Source organism: Dryobates pubescens, chromosome 26 (assembly GCF_014839835.1).
Source record: "Dryobates pubescens isolate bDryPub1 chromosome 26, bDryPub1.pri, whole genome shotgun sequence".
Lineage (NCBI taxonomy): Eukaryota > Metazoa > Chordata > Aves > Piciformes > Picidae > Dryobates > Dryobates pubescens.
The window spans coordinates 3,910,610-3,927,737 of record NC_071637.1 but is presented as its reverse complement, the minus strand read 5'-3'; positions in this window follow the sequence as shown (position 1 = coordinate 3,927,737).

Below are 17,128 nucleotides of genomic sequence, written 5' to 3'. Positions count from 1 at the left end.
TAACCCTGACCAGAGCTGGGTGAATAACGCAGCGGAGAAGATGAGGAGCGGTCACCTCTTCAGTCTCGCGGTATCATCCCCCCTCGCCTTCACATTCCACTTAGAGATAGGATGCCTCCGTCTGTCTGTCCCCATCTGTCTGCTGAAGAGAATTCCATGCACTGAATTTTACAACTCTCCCCTCCCCTGCCCTCCCTTCCCCTCTTCCCAGCTGAACAAATCGTGCAGTTCAATAACTTGGCGCTTGATCAACGCAGTAGTGAATGTGGAACCGAGCCTGTCTGTATATCTGGTAGCTCTCTCTCTCTTCTTCTCTCTCTCTCGCTTTGTTTTTAACTGACCAGTATTCTGCCTAAAGTTTGCTTCTGTGACGGTTCTCTTTGCCTAGCACACACACACACACACACACACACACACACACACGTGGTTGTGAGAATAGTATAGCAAAAAAAAAAAGTATAAAAAGAAAAAAAAAGAAATACCTGGTTCTCGATGTTCTAGATTTGTGTATGTCTTTTTCGACGGTTCTAGTTTCACCTTCCACTGAATAATCAGGAAAAGTGTAAAAGGATTCCAAAAGTGAATAATAAACAAGTTAAAAAAAAAACCAAAACACCAGTGTGGCTCGTGTCTTGTCTGTGATGTGGCTGGGGCAAAAACAGCAGGATCACAGACTCACAGTATCAGTAAGGTTGGAAGAGAAGCCCAAGGATCATCGAGTCCAACCTGTCTCGACAGACCTCACGACTAGACCATGGCACCAAGTGCCACATCCAATCTCCTCTTGAACACCTCCAGGGACGGTGACTCCACCACCTCCCTGGGCAGCACATTCCAATGGCGAACAACTCGCTCAGGGAAGAACTTTCTCCTCACCTCGAGTCTAAACCTCCCCTGGCACAGCTTGAGACTGTGTCCCCTTGTTCTGGTGCTGGTTGCCTGGGAGAAGAGACCAACCCCTTCCTGTCTACAACCACCTTTCAGGTAGCTGTAGAGGGCAATGAGGTCACCCCTGAGCCTTCTCTTCTCCAGGCAACCAACCCAACCTTCCCCTCCCCCCCCCCCCCAAAAAAAAAACCCAACAAATGAAACCCAGGGGAGTAAAGTCTCACACAGACAGACACACACACAGACACACACCATCACCAAGGGTGGAAGAGACCTCAAGGATCACCAAGTCCAACCAATCACCACAGACCTCATGAATAAACCACAGCACCAAGTGCCATGTCCAATCCCCTCTTGAACACCTCCAGGGACGGTGACTCCACCACCTCCCTGGGCAGCACATTCCCATGGCGAATGACTCTCTCAGTGAAGAACTTTCTCCTCACCTCCAGCCTGAACTTCCCCTGGCGCAGCTCGAGACTGTGGCCTCTTGTCATCACTTCTATTAAATGCTCCAGCTCTTGGGTTGTGGGAGTTGATGCACAGAATCAGAGAATTGTCCGGGGTGGAAGGGACCTCAAGGCTCAGCCAGTTCCAAGCCCCCTGCCATGGGCAGGGATTCCTCCCACTAAATCAGGTTGCTCAGAGCTGCATCCAGCCTGGGCTTAAAAACCTCCAGGGATGAGGCTTCCACCACCTCCCTGGGCAGCCTGTGCCAGTGTCTTTCCACACATGGTGAAGGACTTCTTCCTAATTCCTAATGTAAATCTCCCCTCCTCCAGCTTGGATCCATTCCCCCCAGTCCTATTGCTACCTGACACTCTAAAAAGTCCCTTCCCAGCTTTCGTGTAGCTCCCTTCAGATATGGAAGGCCACAGTAAGGTCTCCTTGGAGCCTTCTCCAAATTGAACCACCCCAGCTCTCTCAGCCTGTCCTCATAGAAGATGAGCTCCAGCCCTCTGCTCATCCTCGTGGCCCTTCTCTGGACATGTTCCAGCACTTTCCTATCTTGTGATAGGAGTTCCAGAACTGGACATGGTACTCCAGGTGGGCTCTCACAAGAGCAGTGTAGAGGGGAAGAATCACCTTCATGGTGTCCAGATGGTGGGAACAGCTAATTACTCATGCCTTTGGAGAGAGCCTTCCCCACACAGCCTCCCAGGTTTGTAGTAGAAACCACTGCTTCTCTTCCTTTCTGTTGTGCCATGCTCACATTCTTGCAGGGCTGAGCAGATGTGCAGCTATGAATACTTTGCCATGAGTCACCACAGCTCGTGTGCTTGAATGACCCAGGCATGAGGAAAGCCTCTGGCTTACATCAAAGGTCTTTTCCGGAGGGAATCCTGGAAATGCAAACCTCTGGGCACAGGGTTTGGAGAGTTCTTTATCTGAACCCCCCTCAGCCATCCTTTGGCACATTCAGCTGCAGCTACAAGTGCTCTGTGACCTGTGTGCGAGCAGGAGTGCTGCTGGGAGTGCAAAGGCAGGGGCAGGTGTGAGCTGGAGGTGTTCTGAGGAGATCAGAGTGCTCAAGGAGGAAGGTAGCACTAGCCAGGGAGGGTAGTTAGAATCATAGAATCAATGAGGTTGGAAAAGACCTCAAAGATCATCAAGTCCAACCTGTCACCCAACACCTCTTGACTACTAAACCATGGCTCCAAGTGCTACATCCAATCCCCTCTTGAACACCTCCAGGGATGGGGACTCCACCACCACCCTGGGCAGCACATTCCAAGGGCTAACAACTCTATCTGTGAAGAGAGATACCAGGCAGCCTAAAAGCACTGAGAAGGTTGGTTGGGGGCTCCTGCTCTTGGAGCCTCTCCTTCAATGAGACCATACAGAGCTGTGCTCTGTAGATAGTATCACTTGGGTCCTGACTGGTGCTGGGCCAAAGGCTAGAATAGAATAGAATAGAATAGAATAGAATAGAATAGAATAGAATAGAATAGAATAGAATAGATATAGAAGAGATGAATAGAATAGAATAGAATAGAATAGACCAGACCAGGTTGGAAAAGACCTTTGATATCATCAAGTCCAGCCTATCACCCAACACCATCTAATCAACTAAACCATGGCACCAAGCACCCCATCCATTCTCTTCCTAAACACCTCCAGTGATGACGCTGATCCCAAACTAGCTGCTGATCAGGCACTGACCTGACCCTGGAGAGACTGAGGCAGCTGGGGTTGTGTAACCTGAAAGAATGGAGGCTGAAATGAGACCTCATTGCTCTTCACAGCTACCTGAAAGGAGGTTGGAGTGAGGCCAGCATGGGCCTCTTCAGTTAACAACAGGACAAGAGGCTCTGGCCTCAAGCTGCACCAGGGAAGGTTCAGGTTGGAGATTAGGAAAATAAATCTTTCCTGCAAGAGTGGTCAGGCACTGGAAGAGGGAGGTGGCAGAGTCAGCATCCCTGGAGGTGTTCAAAACCCAAGTAGATGTGGCACTTCAGGACATGGTCTAGTGGCCATGGAGGTGCTGGGTAGAAGTTTGGACTTGATGATCTTAGAGGCTTTTTCCAGCCTTAATGATTCTATGATTCTATATTCCTCCTGCTTCTAATCTGCTTGTGCAGTAACTGCTTCTCCTCAATATCCTTCCTAACTCCCTCATCATTCTGTGCCTTGGCCTCTTGGCTCTCCCCTCCCAGGCTCACACACCAGGCTTTGCTGTTCCTCCTTAGTCATCTGACCGAGTTTCCAGCCCGAACTGTTCCACTCTGCAACTGTGGGGACTGAAGGGCATCACGACTTAGCACTAATAAACAAAGGCTGTTAGATGTGCAGACAAAGCACACCAGAGAGGTCTGGGCCACCGTCTCCCCTGCCCAGCACACCCAATTTCTCTCTGCATACTGATCCGAGAGACTTTTGCCTGCAGAAAAACAGGAGGCAGTCTCTTGTCTGTGGGATGCAGTTGGCAGTGATTTGCACTAATGGCTGCAAAAACTGCTCTGTGACTCAGTTGTTCCAGACAATGTAGAGAGCAAAGTCTCTTCCATTGACTGACGAAGGTATCACATGCAGAGCTGACAGGGTGACAGAGGGAACTGGGAGCAGACCTCCAGGCCCTGGGCAGGAAGCAGCAAGAGGCAAAGGGCAGGAGGCTAGTTTGACCTCCTGCATTTCACACATTCCCTCTCTGACCTACTGCTGCCTGCAGTAAGGTGAGAGAAGCAAGAAGCAAACAGAGAGACTGCTGAGCAGCCCCACGAGTAAAGATCTCATGTCAGGGGTCTGCCTGGTGGCAAGGTTTGAAGGTGCCAAAGAGATGAAAGCCCTGAGGAAGCTGGGAGATCTTTACAGGCAGCTTGTCCAGCTGTGGGAAGCTGCCTAGGAGAAGCCACAAAGATGTGGGTCAGGAGGGCAGATGGCAGCAGGGAAGGAATGCACTTGAAGAGCCTTGAAGCTTTGCTGGCACGTTGGTGCTGGGCCAAGGAAGGGTAGCAGCAGGGCTGCAGGCAGAGGGGATGGGCTTACAGCAAAGTGGTGAAACCAAGCTTCCCAGAGGAGTGCTTTAAGTGAGCAGAGTGGGGCAGGACTGCACTTGCTGAGGCAAGGACAAGGCAGTGGGAGAGATGAAGCCACACTCCCAAGCTTCTGGCACGTCTGGCTGTATGTTGTTGTGGGGCTTCTTTTCCACCTGAATGGGAGAAAAAATCATGGCACTTTTCCAGACTTTCTGTTCCTCTGGAAGCCTGATGAGAGAAGTAGCTGGGGTTGGCTTAAGGGCATCCACAAACCTGCCTGTGCACAGAGAAAGTCTCCAGCAAAGCTGCAGTGTGGCAAGCCCCAGCCCCACACTGAGCTCCCAAGCATTAATGCCTCACCGTGCATACCTGGTAGCACCAGAAGCAGAGAATCATTGAACTGTTAGGGTGGTGAAGGGGTCTCAAGGATCATCTAGTTCCAATCCCCCATGCCATGGGCAGGGGGAAGAAACATGAACCTGGAGAAGCTAACAGGCATGGACACCCTGCCTGTGTAAATGGATCAGAGGGTGGAATTACAGAAACATTCAACAGAAAGCCTGCAGAATTCAGAAGCAGCTTCAGCAGGAGGACCCAGGGGGAAATCTGAGTCAAAGACAGCAATGGGGAGCTGACCTGAATGATGATCATGGCATTGGCAGCAGATCAAGGATGAGGATGGCAGGAAGCACCTGGGGAAGAGGCTGAGGTCTCAGGCACATGGAGATTGAGCTGGTGGCTTCAGAGGCCACTGAAGAGCCAGGCTGATACTTTCATATGGACAGAAGGAGACAGGAGCAGAGTGGTCAGGCAGAGATGCGAGTCAAAAGCACAAAATCAGGAGCTGACTCTTTCTTTGCAGGTGAGGTTGTTTCCAGGTAAGGCCTGAGGAGAAGGTGGTGTGAGTCACAGGTGGGTGTCTCCACCATGGAACATCAAAGCAGACACTGCTGCACTGCAGCCGTGGCCTTGGGTCTTGCTGTTGCCAAGTAAGCCCAAGCCAAGGAGAGACACAGACACCAGTGGGTGAGAGCTGTTCTGTTCACCACCTCTGCACACCTGGGTGGGACACAGACAAAACCCACAAACATGTGGTGGGAACATGGACAGAGCCTGGCAGCAGCTCCACCAGTGAGGGTGGAGGCTGAGAGGAGACCTTCTTGCTCTCTACAACTACCTGAAGGGAGGCTGTAGCCAGGTGGATGTTGGTCTCTTCTCCCAGGCACCCAGCACCAGAACAAGAGGACACAGTCTCAAGCTGCACCAGGGGAGGTTCAGGCTGGATGTTAGGAAGAAATTCCTCCCAGAAAGAGTAATTGGCCACTGGAATGTGCTGCCCAGGGAGGTGGTGGAGTCACCATCCCTGGAGGTGTTTAGGAAGAGCCTGGATGGGGTGCTTGGTGCCATGGTTTAGTTGATTAGATGGTGTTGGGTGGTAGGTTGGGCTCCATGATCTTGAAGGTCTTTTCCAACCTGGTTAATTCTGTATTATAAGGTTTTAAAGACCCAAAGTGGCAGTGGCTCAGCTGCTGCTGGGCCCAACCTGTGCACTGAGAGCTGAGGGCATCTCTGTTGATGAACATCTCGGTTCAGCCTTCAGCTCCCAGCACTGTTGGGTAACAAACACACAGCAGTGGGAGTTCCTGGCTAAACCATTTAGCCTCTCTCAATCCAGCATTAAGTGGTACTGAACCACTGAGTTGCCATTCCTGTGTCGTTCAATGGCGTTTGGGAACAGCCTTCCCTCTGATCAGGGTCTCCTCTGCAGGGGACTCACAGAATCACAGAAACATTCAGCTTGGAAAAGACCCTCAGGAGCACCAAGTCCAACCATTGGCCCTGCTCTACAAGGTTCATCCCTAAACCATAGCCTCAAGCACCACAGCCAAACCACCTTGAAACACATCCAGGGCTGGTGAAAAGCTCTCCCGGCTGCAGCCGAGGCTGCTCACTCCACATCTGTTCTCCCTGAAGAGACCTTTGCAAAGACCCTGGGAGCAAGCCTTCCATCCCTCTGCTGAAGCCACAAATTCACCCTCTGTCCCAGCCAGGGGCACAAAGCCCCGCGGCCATGCCTTGCTGGCAGCGTCTCCTATCCCACAGCACCATCTCGTGGGAGGCTGCAATGTGAAAACGCCATCAGCAAAACCACCAGCGTGGAGTCAGTCCACTTCCAAGAGTGCCATCGCTCTCCCCACGGCCTCAGCTCCCTGCAAGAGGCTGCTGTGGCACAGCAGAACCAGAGCTGCAGCTCCTGAGGGCAACTAACCCAGCAAGGAGAGGCAGGGACCCACCTGTCATGGCACAGCCTCATCACAAGCTTATTTTCCCAGGAGGAAGCAAAGCAGCCTGCACTGCACTGCACAAGCCATCTCCTTGGTTTCTGTCTAGGTTTATGGGAAAAGTGTGAACCCTCCTGATCTTGAAGGTCTCTTCCAGCCTGGTTTATTCTATTCTACCTTGGCCTTCTGACCTTGCTGGGATACAGGGGAAACTCCTGCCAAGCCTGGCTGCTGCAGGTCACCAGCTGGGTCCCACCGTGGGGCATGGAGACACCCAATGCTTTCCACCTTCCAGGAAATCACCACCTGAGGCCACTTCAGTGGCACTGCTGATCCTGCTGGACACTCACATCAGCTTTTCTCCCTCACATCAACTCTCCTCCCTACAGAAAATCATCCTCCTTAGGCAGCACCACAGTGAGAAACCCAGAGGGGCAGCAAACAGCTGCTGTCTGCTGCAAACATCTGACATGATGCCTATCAGATTAGCTCTCCAGCTCACTAGTTTGTGCTTCATACCTACACAACCCAGCAGCACATCACCCTTGGCCACATGCTGGAAAGCCCATTTGGAAAGCAGCATTCTGCACACCCAAGCAGGAGCCCCAGATGTGTGGCCACAGCTCCTACACATGTACTCAAAACCAGAAGGTAACCTCTGCCTTGCAACTGTAGGAGCACAGCATTTCCAGTTCCTCTAGAAACCAGCCCCCAAAGGGTTATTAATGTGCTCCATTCAAACCAGCACCCTGCAAATGTGATGTGTCAGGCACCCAGGAAGCTTCCAGGTGTCCTGCTGAGCTAACATCCGAGCAGATTGATTTTATTGTTTGGTTTGGCCACAGCAACCCCAGGCAGTGCCACAGGCTGGGGGCAGAGTGGCTGAGAGCAGCCAGGCAGAGAGGGACCTGGGGGTGCTGGTTGATGGTAGGCTGAACATGAGCCTGCAGTGTGCCCAGGTGGCCAAGAGGGCCAATGGCATCCTGGCCTGTATCAGGAACAGTGTGGCCAGCAGGAGCAGGGAGGTCATTCTACCCCTGTACACTGCACTGGTTAGGCCACAGTCCTGTGTCCAGTTCTGGGCTCCTCAGGTTAGGAAAGATGTTGACTTGCTGGAACGAGTCCAGAGAAGGGCAACGAAGCTGGGGAGGGGCTTGGAGCACAGCCCTGTGAGGAGAGGCTGAGGGAGCTGGGGTTGCTTAGCCTGCAGAAGAGGAGGCTCAGGGGAGACCTTCTTGCTCTCTACAACTCCCTGAAGGGAGGTTGTAGCCAGGTGGGCGTTGGTCTCTTCTCCCAGGCAACCAGCACCAGAACAAGAGGACACAGTCTCAAGCTGTGGCAGGGGAAGTTCAGGCTGGAGGTTAGGAAGAAATTCTTCACAGAAAGAGAGATTGGCCCTTGGGATGTGCTGCCCAGGGAGGTGGTGGAGTCACCATCCCTGGAGGTGTTTAAGAAGAGCCTGGATGAGGCACTTGGTGCCACGGTTTAGTTGATGAGATGGTGTTGGGTGAGAGGTTGGACTTGGTGATCTCTGAGATCTTTTCCAACCTGGTCTATTCTATTCTATTCTATTCTATTCTATTCTATTCTATTCTATTCTATTCTATTCTATTCTATTCTATTCCCAAGCAGAGTGAGTGATAGCTTGGTGGTGGGGAAAGCACCATGCACACTGGTCCCACAGCCATTATCAGACACAGGCAGCAGAAGAAACACCTCTGGCTGTCCACTTAGACCTCTCTGAGGAGAGAGCCAGCAGACAGAGGAGTTTGTGGTGGTTTCATCCATCCTAACCTTCTTCACAAGATGCTCTTTGCACTGCAGTGACTCACAGCCACTGCAAGCCCAGCCCTGTGGAGCTCAGCAGAGCAGCAGCCAAGGTTCACCTTGCTCCTTTGTCCATCCCTGAACGACAGTTCCATTATTTCACATCCTAGAGCCTGTTTTGCACACATTTTCTTCCTAGCCACGAGCATTTTGTGCACTCTCACCCAGAAAAGGCTGCCCTGCCTGTACAGGGAGTCAGCTGCAAACTTAAACCACCCCAGACACCCCCAGAGCCTTCTCCTGGGCTTTCTGCATTATTTATTAACCTTTTGATCATACTACAGCCCCCAGTTCCCCAGTGCTTCCACACCTCAAGCTCATGGTACAGACAAGCCTGGCTCATGCTTTTTTCAGGGGGAAAAGAGGTTAAGAGGCAAAAGACTGAAAGGATTTGCTGTCAGCATCCAGAGCTTTGGAAATCCAAGCCCAGCATTGAAACACTTCAATCACATTCCAAAGTCTTCTGTAAGCAGGTGGGGGACTGAAATTCCTACCTGGGCTGTAGGACTTGAGTTTTGCAACACAGGCAGCATGGGAGATCAGACCTCTGATGTCACAGGCACAAAGTCTCAGCCATCAAACTGAAATGGGTCTTCCATTAATGAGCAGTAATTAAGGCTGCTGCACAGAGCCAAGCAACTCCAGTTCCTTCCAAAGGTGGTAGCCATGTCCTTGTGCACTGGCCAGCTCATTAGCAGAGCTTTAGTTGCCATCTTCAGTGCAGACAGCACTGAAGGCCTCTTGCCTCACAGCCTCCTCTGTCACCAACATCACCATGACATTTCCCACGCTGCACCAAGGGTGTCAGGTGGCCAGGACAGACTAACGTGGCTGTGCCAGGCCAGCCAGGGTTTAGGCTATAGGGGAGCTGGGAAACTGCCTCATATGAAGTGTTTGGTTCTTACTCAATATGATTCTTTTCCACAGCCATCCACTGCTTCAGAGCAGGTTTGATTTTACTGGCACTGCACGCTCTGAAGGCTTCACACTGCCTAAAGCTTTCCTTTTATTAAGTCACATTTTGTCCAAGCTCTCGACAGCAAAATCATGCCTGGGTACTTTCCATGGCTGAAGAGGCATTCCTCTAACACCCCTGCTCAATACTGACCTGACAGAAAGCTGCTGAGCTGGGGAGGGAGAAGCTGGGTCAAAGAGGTGCAGCTGCAGGGACAGCAGCATGTCCAGCACTGCTCTGCAGGGCTGCAGCACTCACCTGCTCCAGAGGAGCAGGCACAAGCTGAAGGAGACAAAGCTTTCCTCATCCTCTGACTGCAAGTGCTTTGGGAGGCTGTTCCAGAGCTGAATGGGAATGAGCTGCCCAGGGAGGTGGTGGAGTCACCATCCCTGGAGGTGTTCAAGAGGGGACTGGATGTGGCACTTGGTGCCATGGCTTAGTCATGAGGTCTGTGGTGACAGGTTGGACTTGATGATCTTTGAGGTCTCTTCCAACCTTGGTGATTCTGTGAATTCAGGGGGGATTCGAACTGGGCCGTTCTCTTCTGTCTGAACTAAGACCCCTTGACCTCTGGGGGCTTGGTCTGTGCACTGGCTCTCTTCTGGTTGTCTGGAGCAGAGCTCCACTCTGCTGATCAGAAGCAGCCTTTAAACAGCACATAAAACAGACTTGGAAGATGAGGAGGAAATGGTAAGTCTGGGGCACAAGGGTTGGAGTGGTCAAAGCTCCCTTGCTTGGTCAAAGAGGTCTTCTTACCTCATTTAAGACTTAAAACTCCTCTAGAGTTGTCTTGCTCTTCACATACAGCCAAACTTCTTCCTCACACATGGACATCCCCAGTTCTCTGTTTCCTTGCAGGAACCTTCTACCCCAGCCTCCACTGCCAGCCCTTTTCCCTTTCTAGGAGAGAACAGAAGGTTCTTTCATTGAGCTTGATCAGCAGCAGCTGCCTGAGCAAACAGCTTCACTCAGGAAGGTGTGAGCAGCCAGCCAGCATTAATGCAGCAGGCCCTGGGCACAAAAAAAAACCTTACAGGATGGTTCACTGCTTCTTCCAGACCCTTAGAAGTTGTGTCCAGAATTCCCCAAGAGGAAGGTCACACTGAGCAGGGTTTCTGCTCACCCAAGCTATCACCAAGCCAAAGCAACTGGCATGAGCTGCCCAAGGACAGGAATCACAGCTCTGGAGTCCTCAGCACAGACAGGAGCAGGGCCACAGGAGGCCACGGCAATGCTGGGAGGGCTGGAAGCCCTCTGCTGTGAGGCCAGGCTGGAAGGGTTGGGGTTGTTCAGCCTGGGGAAGAGACACATTTATGTATGGGTACAGACATGAAGGCTCTCATCTGCCCATCCCTGCGTGAGCACTCCTGCAGGGCACTGAAAGGGATGGTTTCGCGGAGCTGCTGGGGAGGAGCTCATCCCGGGGAGCCGCTTTCCTCGCAGCCCCGCAGCAGCTCCAAGCCCACTGCACCGTTTCGGGTGGTCACCAGATGGCAATGCAGCCTCGCAGCTCCGTCTGCCAGCAGCGCAGGGAGGAACAGGGCAGGGAGCACCCAGCTGGGTGCACAGCTCTGCGCCCACGGAGGACCTTGGTTTGCATTGGACTCTTGGGGTGTGGGCCCAGGAGGAGAAGACTCATGGGTGGGACGACCCCCCTGATCCATGGCGATGTCCTTGCTCTTGTCCCAAACAGAGCAGCTCCTGTGGAGTTGTGCTGGGGGAGTAGACAGCCTGGGACATGCCCTTGGCATCTTGCCCTAGATCCCTAACACCATTCCTGGAACGAGATGCTTGGGACACCCAGACTGCCTGCTGGGCTCCTGGGTCACGCTGCAGGGACACTTCCCCTGGTGCCCAACTGTGGGTGAGACGTGTTGAGTACTGTGTTGGGCTCCTAAGGCAAATTTCTCCCCCTTGCTCCTCATGAACCCCTCCATCCTGCCCCACTGCAGTGTCACCAGTGTTAGGGACAGTCAGGCTGGGGAACTCAGCGTGCTGCCTCTGTCTGACCTAAGTTGTTCAGCATTTGGGAGAGGAAAGCTGTGCAAGGCAGGTGCAGCCTGGACATGACTGCAGTGGCCGGGTGCTCCAAAAGCAAGAGTCCCCCAAAAAGCAGCTCCTGGGAGCACTGCTGTGGAAAGAAGGGGAGCACTGGGCTGCAGCAGAAGAGCCCAGAGGACTATGCCTTAAGGGGAGTGCAGGCTGGAGGGGCTCTGTGCAGCTCTGGGACCTGCCTTAAGGGGAGTGCAGGCTGGAGGGGCTCTGTGCTGCTCTGGGACCTGCCTTAAGGGGAGTGCAGGCTGGAGGGGCTCTCTGCAGCTCTGGGACCTGCCTTAAGGGGAGTGCAGGCTGGAGGGGCTCTGTGCTGCTCTGGGACCTGCCTTAAGGGGAGTGCAGGCTGGAGGGGCTCTGTGCTGCTCTGGGACCTGCCTTAAGGGGAGTGCAGGCTGGAGGGGCTCTGTGCTGCTCTGGGACCTGCCTTAACGGGAGTGCAGGCTGGAGGGGCTCTCTGCAGCTCTGGGACCTGCCTTAACGGGAGTGCAGGCTGGAGGGGCTCTCTGCAGCTCTGGGACCTGCCTTAAGGGGAGTGCAGGCTGGAGGGGCTCTGTGCTGCTCTGGGACCTGCCTTAAGGGGAGTGCAGGCTGGAGGGGCTCTGTGCTGCTCTGGGACCTGCCTTAAGGGGAGTGCAGGCTGGAGGGGCTCTCTGCAGCTCTGGGACCTGCCTTAAGGGGAGTGCAGGCTGGAGGGGCTCTGTGCTGCTCTGGGACCTGCCTTAAGGGGAGTGCAGGCTGGAGGGGCTCTGTGCTGCTCTGGGACCTGCACAGGCTCGGGGTGAGGAACCACAGGCACCACCAGTGATGGTAGGAGAGCATGAGCTGCAAAGTCCAGAATGCTGGAAAGTGGGATTGGCCCAGGGAGAGGCTGTGGGGCTTGTGGCCAGGCTCTGCTGGCTCTGGATCCTGCAGCTGCAGCAGCCCTGACATTAACTGGAGTGGGAGCAGCTCGAGGTCAGCAAAGGGAAGCCCAGGGTGGGTCTTTGTGGTTTTGGTCATCCATACTGTTTTCATGTCTTACTGCAGGCTGGTGAGATGCTGGTGTGCTCTGGAAAGCAGGTGCTGCTCTGATCCCAGGATGCCCTCAGGACCTGGGAGGGTGGCTCTGACACCCTAAATCCCCATGGCCATTCCTGCATCCAGGGCCCCTATCTCCAAACCCCAATAGCCCTTCCAGTGGGCAACACCATCGTGCTCTGTTGCACAGCACTGTGCTGATCCTGCTGTCTGCCTTCAGGTTGCTGCTGACCCCAGAGACCCAAGCTCAGCTCCTCCTCGCTCTTCTTCCTTTCTCTTGTGGGATCCAAGCTGTTGGTGGGATCTCAATCTGCTGCTGCTAGATGAAGAGAGCCAGGGTTTGGGAGGGCTCAAGGCTTTGCAGGGACTTGGGCTGGTAGAAGTGGGTTCAACACCATAGTCCTCACCTGCCAAGAGACAGCAGAGCCCCAAGCTGGGTACCTTCCACAGGGGCAGATCAGCCTCTCTCTCTTGCCTGGCCAGAGGTTTTTGCTGGCATCTCTCAGGCAGCAGCAAATTTGGGAGAAATCAGTATCATTTCTGCTGGGAAAGGTGGAAAACCAAGGCAGCCCTGTTGCTATGGTTGCCACAGACCATCCTCCATGCACCAGCACATCAAGCAGCTCTACAGGCAGATGTGCCACAGCTGGAAAGCAAAGCAATTCCACTAGCTGTGAGAACAGCATGGCAGGCCACACACTGACCCCTCAGCTCCCACAGCCTCCTCTGGGATGCTGACTGTGCCCTTGGCTGCATGTCTCCATCCTTGTGCTTACCCAAGACCCTCCCTGGCAGCAGAAAGCCCAGGGGAGAAGCAGCGCTGGGGAGGGGGGAGCATGGGGCTTACATTAAGCTGTGCACACAGGTGTTTAAAAATAAGACAGTTGTGGTATTTGTCATTCAAATGGTGGGTAGGAGAATACTGAAAGTGCTTAACATGGGATTCAAACCTTGTTTGAACAATAGGGATGCTGACTTTTGGCTCAGCAGAGCAACCATTTCCCAATCACTTTTGCCTAGGAAATTAGAGGTTCATTAAGTGCTGGGGGTTTCCCAGCTTTGGTCATCATGGTGTGTGTCACCTTTGGAGGCTGGGGGCTCAGGCTCTGCCTCTAGCCACTCTCCAGGGCTCACTGCTCTTTGCTGTGTATCTCCTTGCTACAGGGTTTTTAGCATCTTAACTCAAACTGCACCCGACAGCCTCATCAGGGGTCTGGAGCCAAGCCAGCGCTGCCTGAGAGCCAGAGGAGAAGGAGCAGAGTCCACTGATCCAGAAAGGTGTTCAGGTGTGAAGATCTGCTGCTGCTTCCTGGGGATCACCTGGGCTCTGCCCTGTGCCCTCAGGGCACATATTTAGGGATATGTCCCCCTGAACCTCTGGGGTGCTTCTGCCCTTGTCCACTCCAAGCACGGTGGGATCGATGCCAGTGCAACCCCTGGGAGGTGGTGGCTGGGACCTGCAGGGTTGGTGTTCCTGTGCCAGGAGCACACACCTGCAACCCAGTGCTGGTAGTGGGGGTGGTGCTCCTTCTGGCCACTTCATCTCTGTCCCTTCTCCCAAACCCTGGTGGCCCCTGGGAGGACCAGGAGGAATTCTGCCTTGCCCAAGCCCCATGCCCAGCAGCACGGAGAGCAATGGGCAGAATTCTCCCTCTGCAGTGCTCAGGGATGTGCAGAATCCTGGCTGGGGCTGGCTGTTGGCCAGACCTGCTGAGGGCCCAGGGGGCTGCTTAAGCTCATTGCTTTGCTTTCTGAGGTTCAGAGAGCTGCCTGCCAGCGTTTAATTCACATTTATTGAATCATTCTCCTGGGAGCAGCGAGTTCAGACCAGCCACCACCACAGACCATCCCTGAGATCAGTTGGCATGGCCCTGGCCAGGGAGGCTTTGGTGTCCTCCAGCACATCTCAGTGACTGTGCCAAGGGGATGGTGAGCACAGGACCAGGCACCCGGCCCAGGGCAGTGTTGGCTCAGCTCTAAACCTGGCTGCCTGCATTGCCTTCAGCCCCAAGGGATGTTTTGAGGGCTGTTAATATCCCTCCCACTTCCACCCCAAACCTATTTGTGCCCTTGAGCAGTTGTCACCCAGGCAGTGGTCCCAGAACAGGGCTGGCTCAGCCCTTGTCTGCTCCAAAGCCTGTTGCCAGCTCACCAAGCTGCAAAGGTGGTGAGATGCTTATCATGGGATGGATGCACCTGCTCTGCTGGATGAAATTCTTGTCCCTTCTGTGATGAGATTCATGTCCACCGTTTGGTGCAACAACCTGAAGCCACCTGGACAAGAGCAGGGGCAAGTCACAGCCAGGCTGGGAGGGGGCCAGCAAGAAGTGGTGGGTGATGAGACCAGCTAGATCCTGGAAGATCTTCCCAGGAAATCTGATGTCTCTCCAGAAAAGACATTTTATTCCATGCTCAGCCCTGAGCAGTTTTGGGAGCACATCACGTGCCCTGTGCTTATGGAATCAGATAATCAGAGAACTGTAGAAGTTGGAAGGGACCTTTGAGATCACTGCATCCAACCACTCGCCTAGAGCTCACAATCCCATGACTACTCCTAAAACAGTGCCACTGAACCACGTCCCTCAGCACCACGTCATCTTCTAAATACCTCCAGGGGTGGTGACTCCACCATCTCCCTGGACAGCCTGTCCCAGTGCTTGAAAACCCTTTCTGTGAAGAACTTTCCCCCAATATCCAGTCTGAACCTCCCCTGGCACAACATGGTGGGGGGACTGTCCCCAGAGACAAGGCTGGGGACGTGCCACCTTCATCCCTCGCCCCCCTTGCTGCTGTGCGGCTCGGTGAGGGCAGCCCACAGCCTGCCCTGTGTTACACAATCAGCCAGGGCCGGGAGGGACGATAATGATCTTCACTAAGGAGTGCAGCAGCGTGGGTCAGGGACATGGGGGCATGTGCAGTCATGCAGCAGGGCCCGGTGGTGGCTCTGCTGATGACACCAGAGGCCTTTCCCGTTAGCTCCGGGCACCTCTTGCCCTGCCGCGCCGAGGGGAAGGCAGCGCCGCACCACCCTCTGTCCGCCCCTTGTGCCCCAGGCTGTGGGAAGGGGCCTGGGGTAGCCCAACCAGCTTTCCCACAAGGAGTGGGAGCAGGCAATATGCCAGAGCCTGGAAAACAGCCTCCAAGGCTGCAATTCAGCCTAGAAGGGGCAGGAGTGCCCAGCGACCTGCTCCCACTGCCAAGTGGCTGGGACACCAATCCCCCCCTATCCTACCTGGGGTCCTTTATTCCACCCACATCCTCCTTGTGGGAGTCATCAGCTGCTGACGGGCTGGAGCCCCTGCTTAAGGATCTACATGGGCACAGGAGGGGCTCAGCAAGCCCTGGCCAGAGGCACCTACCCGTTTTGCAGTGCCTGCTGAGGCTATGTGCAGCTGGGAGCTGCTCCTGCAGTGGGAGCCTGGCCGTGTTGGACCATCCCGGTTTTGCTGTGCAGGATGCACGGCTGGTTTCGGGCAAAGCGGGGCTGCAATCCCACCCCACGTCCCAGAGGGTGCCTGGGGAGACTCCCCAGGGAGGGCAGGGGGCTGCGTGTGGCACAGGGAGGGGTGTTGGGGAGCACCCAAGTAAACCCCAGTTGTGTGCATCTCAGGCGTGGCACACGGCGGGCTCCGCACCGCGGCCAGGCTCGGGAGTGCCCCTGGGGAGAGGTCTTCGCCTCGGGGTGGTGCCGCCCAGCGCGGAAAACCGAAAGTGGGCAGCGTGGTGGGTGCAGGGGGGTCTGCAGGGGGGTCTGCAGGGGCGCAGACCGTCGGCTCCCTTGGCGAGTGTGGGACCAGCTGTGCTGCGGGGCGGGAAGGCAGAGGAGCATTTTTCAAACCTTCAGCTGCTGGCAGTGGGCTTGGGGCCGGCTGGTAACGGACGAGAGACGCGGGCTGGGGGTGGGAGCAGCCGCAGCAGCTCGCTGCTGACGGGTTTGATGGTTTCCACCCCGCAGAGGCACTGTGCAGGGCTGTGCACCCCAACGTCCTGGCAGGCAGCCCTGGGCAGCGTGGTGGGGAGGGCCAGGGGGGCCGCCACTCATGGGGGTGCCTCAGGGGATCCTCTCCAAAAGGGACCCTGGGAGCCTGCCACCCACGGAGGCCATGAGGGATCATCTCTGAGGATGCCCCATACTTACGGTAGTGCTCTGGGGGACCCCCACTCACGAGCGTGCCCCGGAAACCTCAAGAGGACTCGAGGGACCCTCACCCACAGGGTACCCTGGGACTCACACCTCCGAGCCTGCCTCAGGGGACCCGCACTAACGGGGACTCCCAGGGGACTTGTGCTGCTGAGGACGCCCTGGGGGACTTCCTTCCCCAGACGTGTCCCGAGGGTCCATTACCTTCAGGGATGTCCCAGGGACCCACCCACCCACCGAGATGCCCCACGGTGCTCCTGCTCCACAGGGGTGCCCCAGGGACCTGCTCTGCAGGGGACACACGAGGAGACCCCTGTCCCCAGGGATGTCCTCATGGACCCTCACCTATAGCGACACACTGGGGGCACCCACGTTTCTAGAGATGCACACAGTACCCCTTACCCACGAGGGTACCCACACCCCAGGATGCTCCTCACCCCATCGGGATTCCACGGGGCAACCCCTGCCCCAAAAGGGGTGCCGCAGC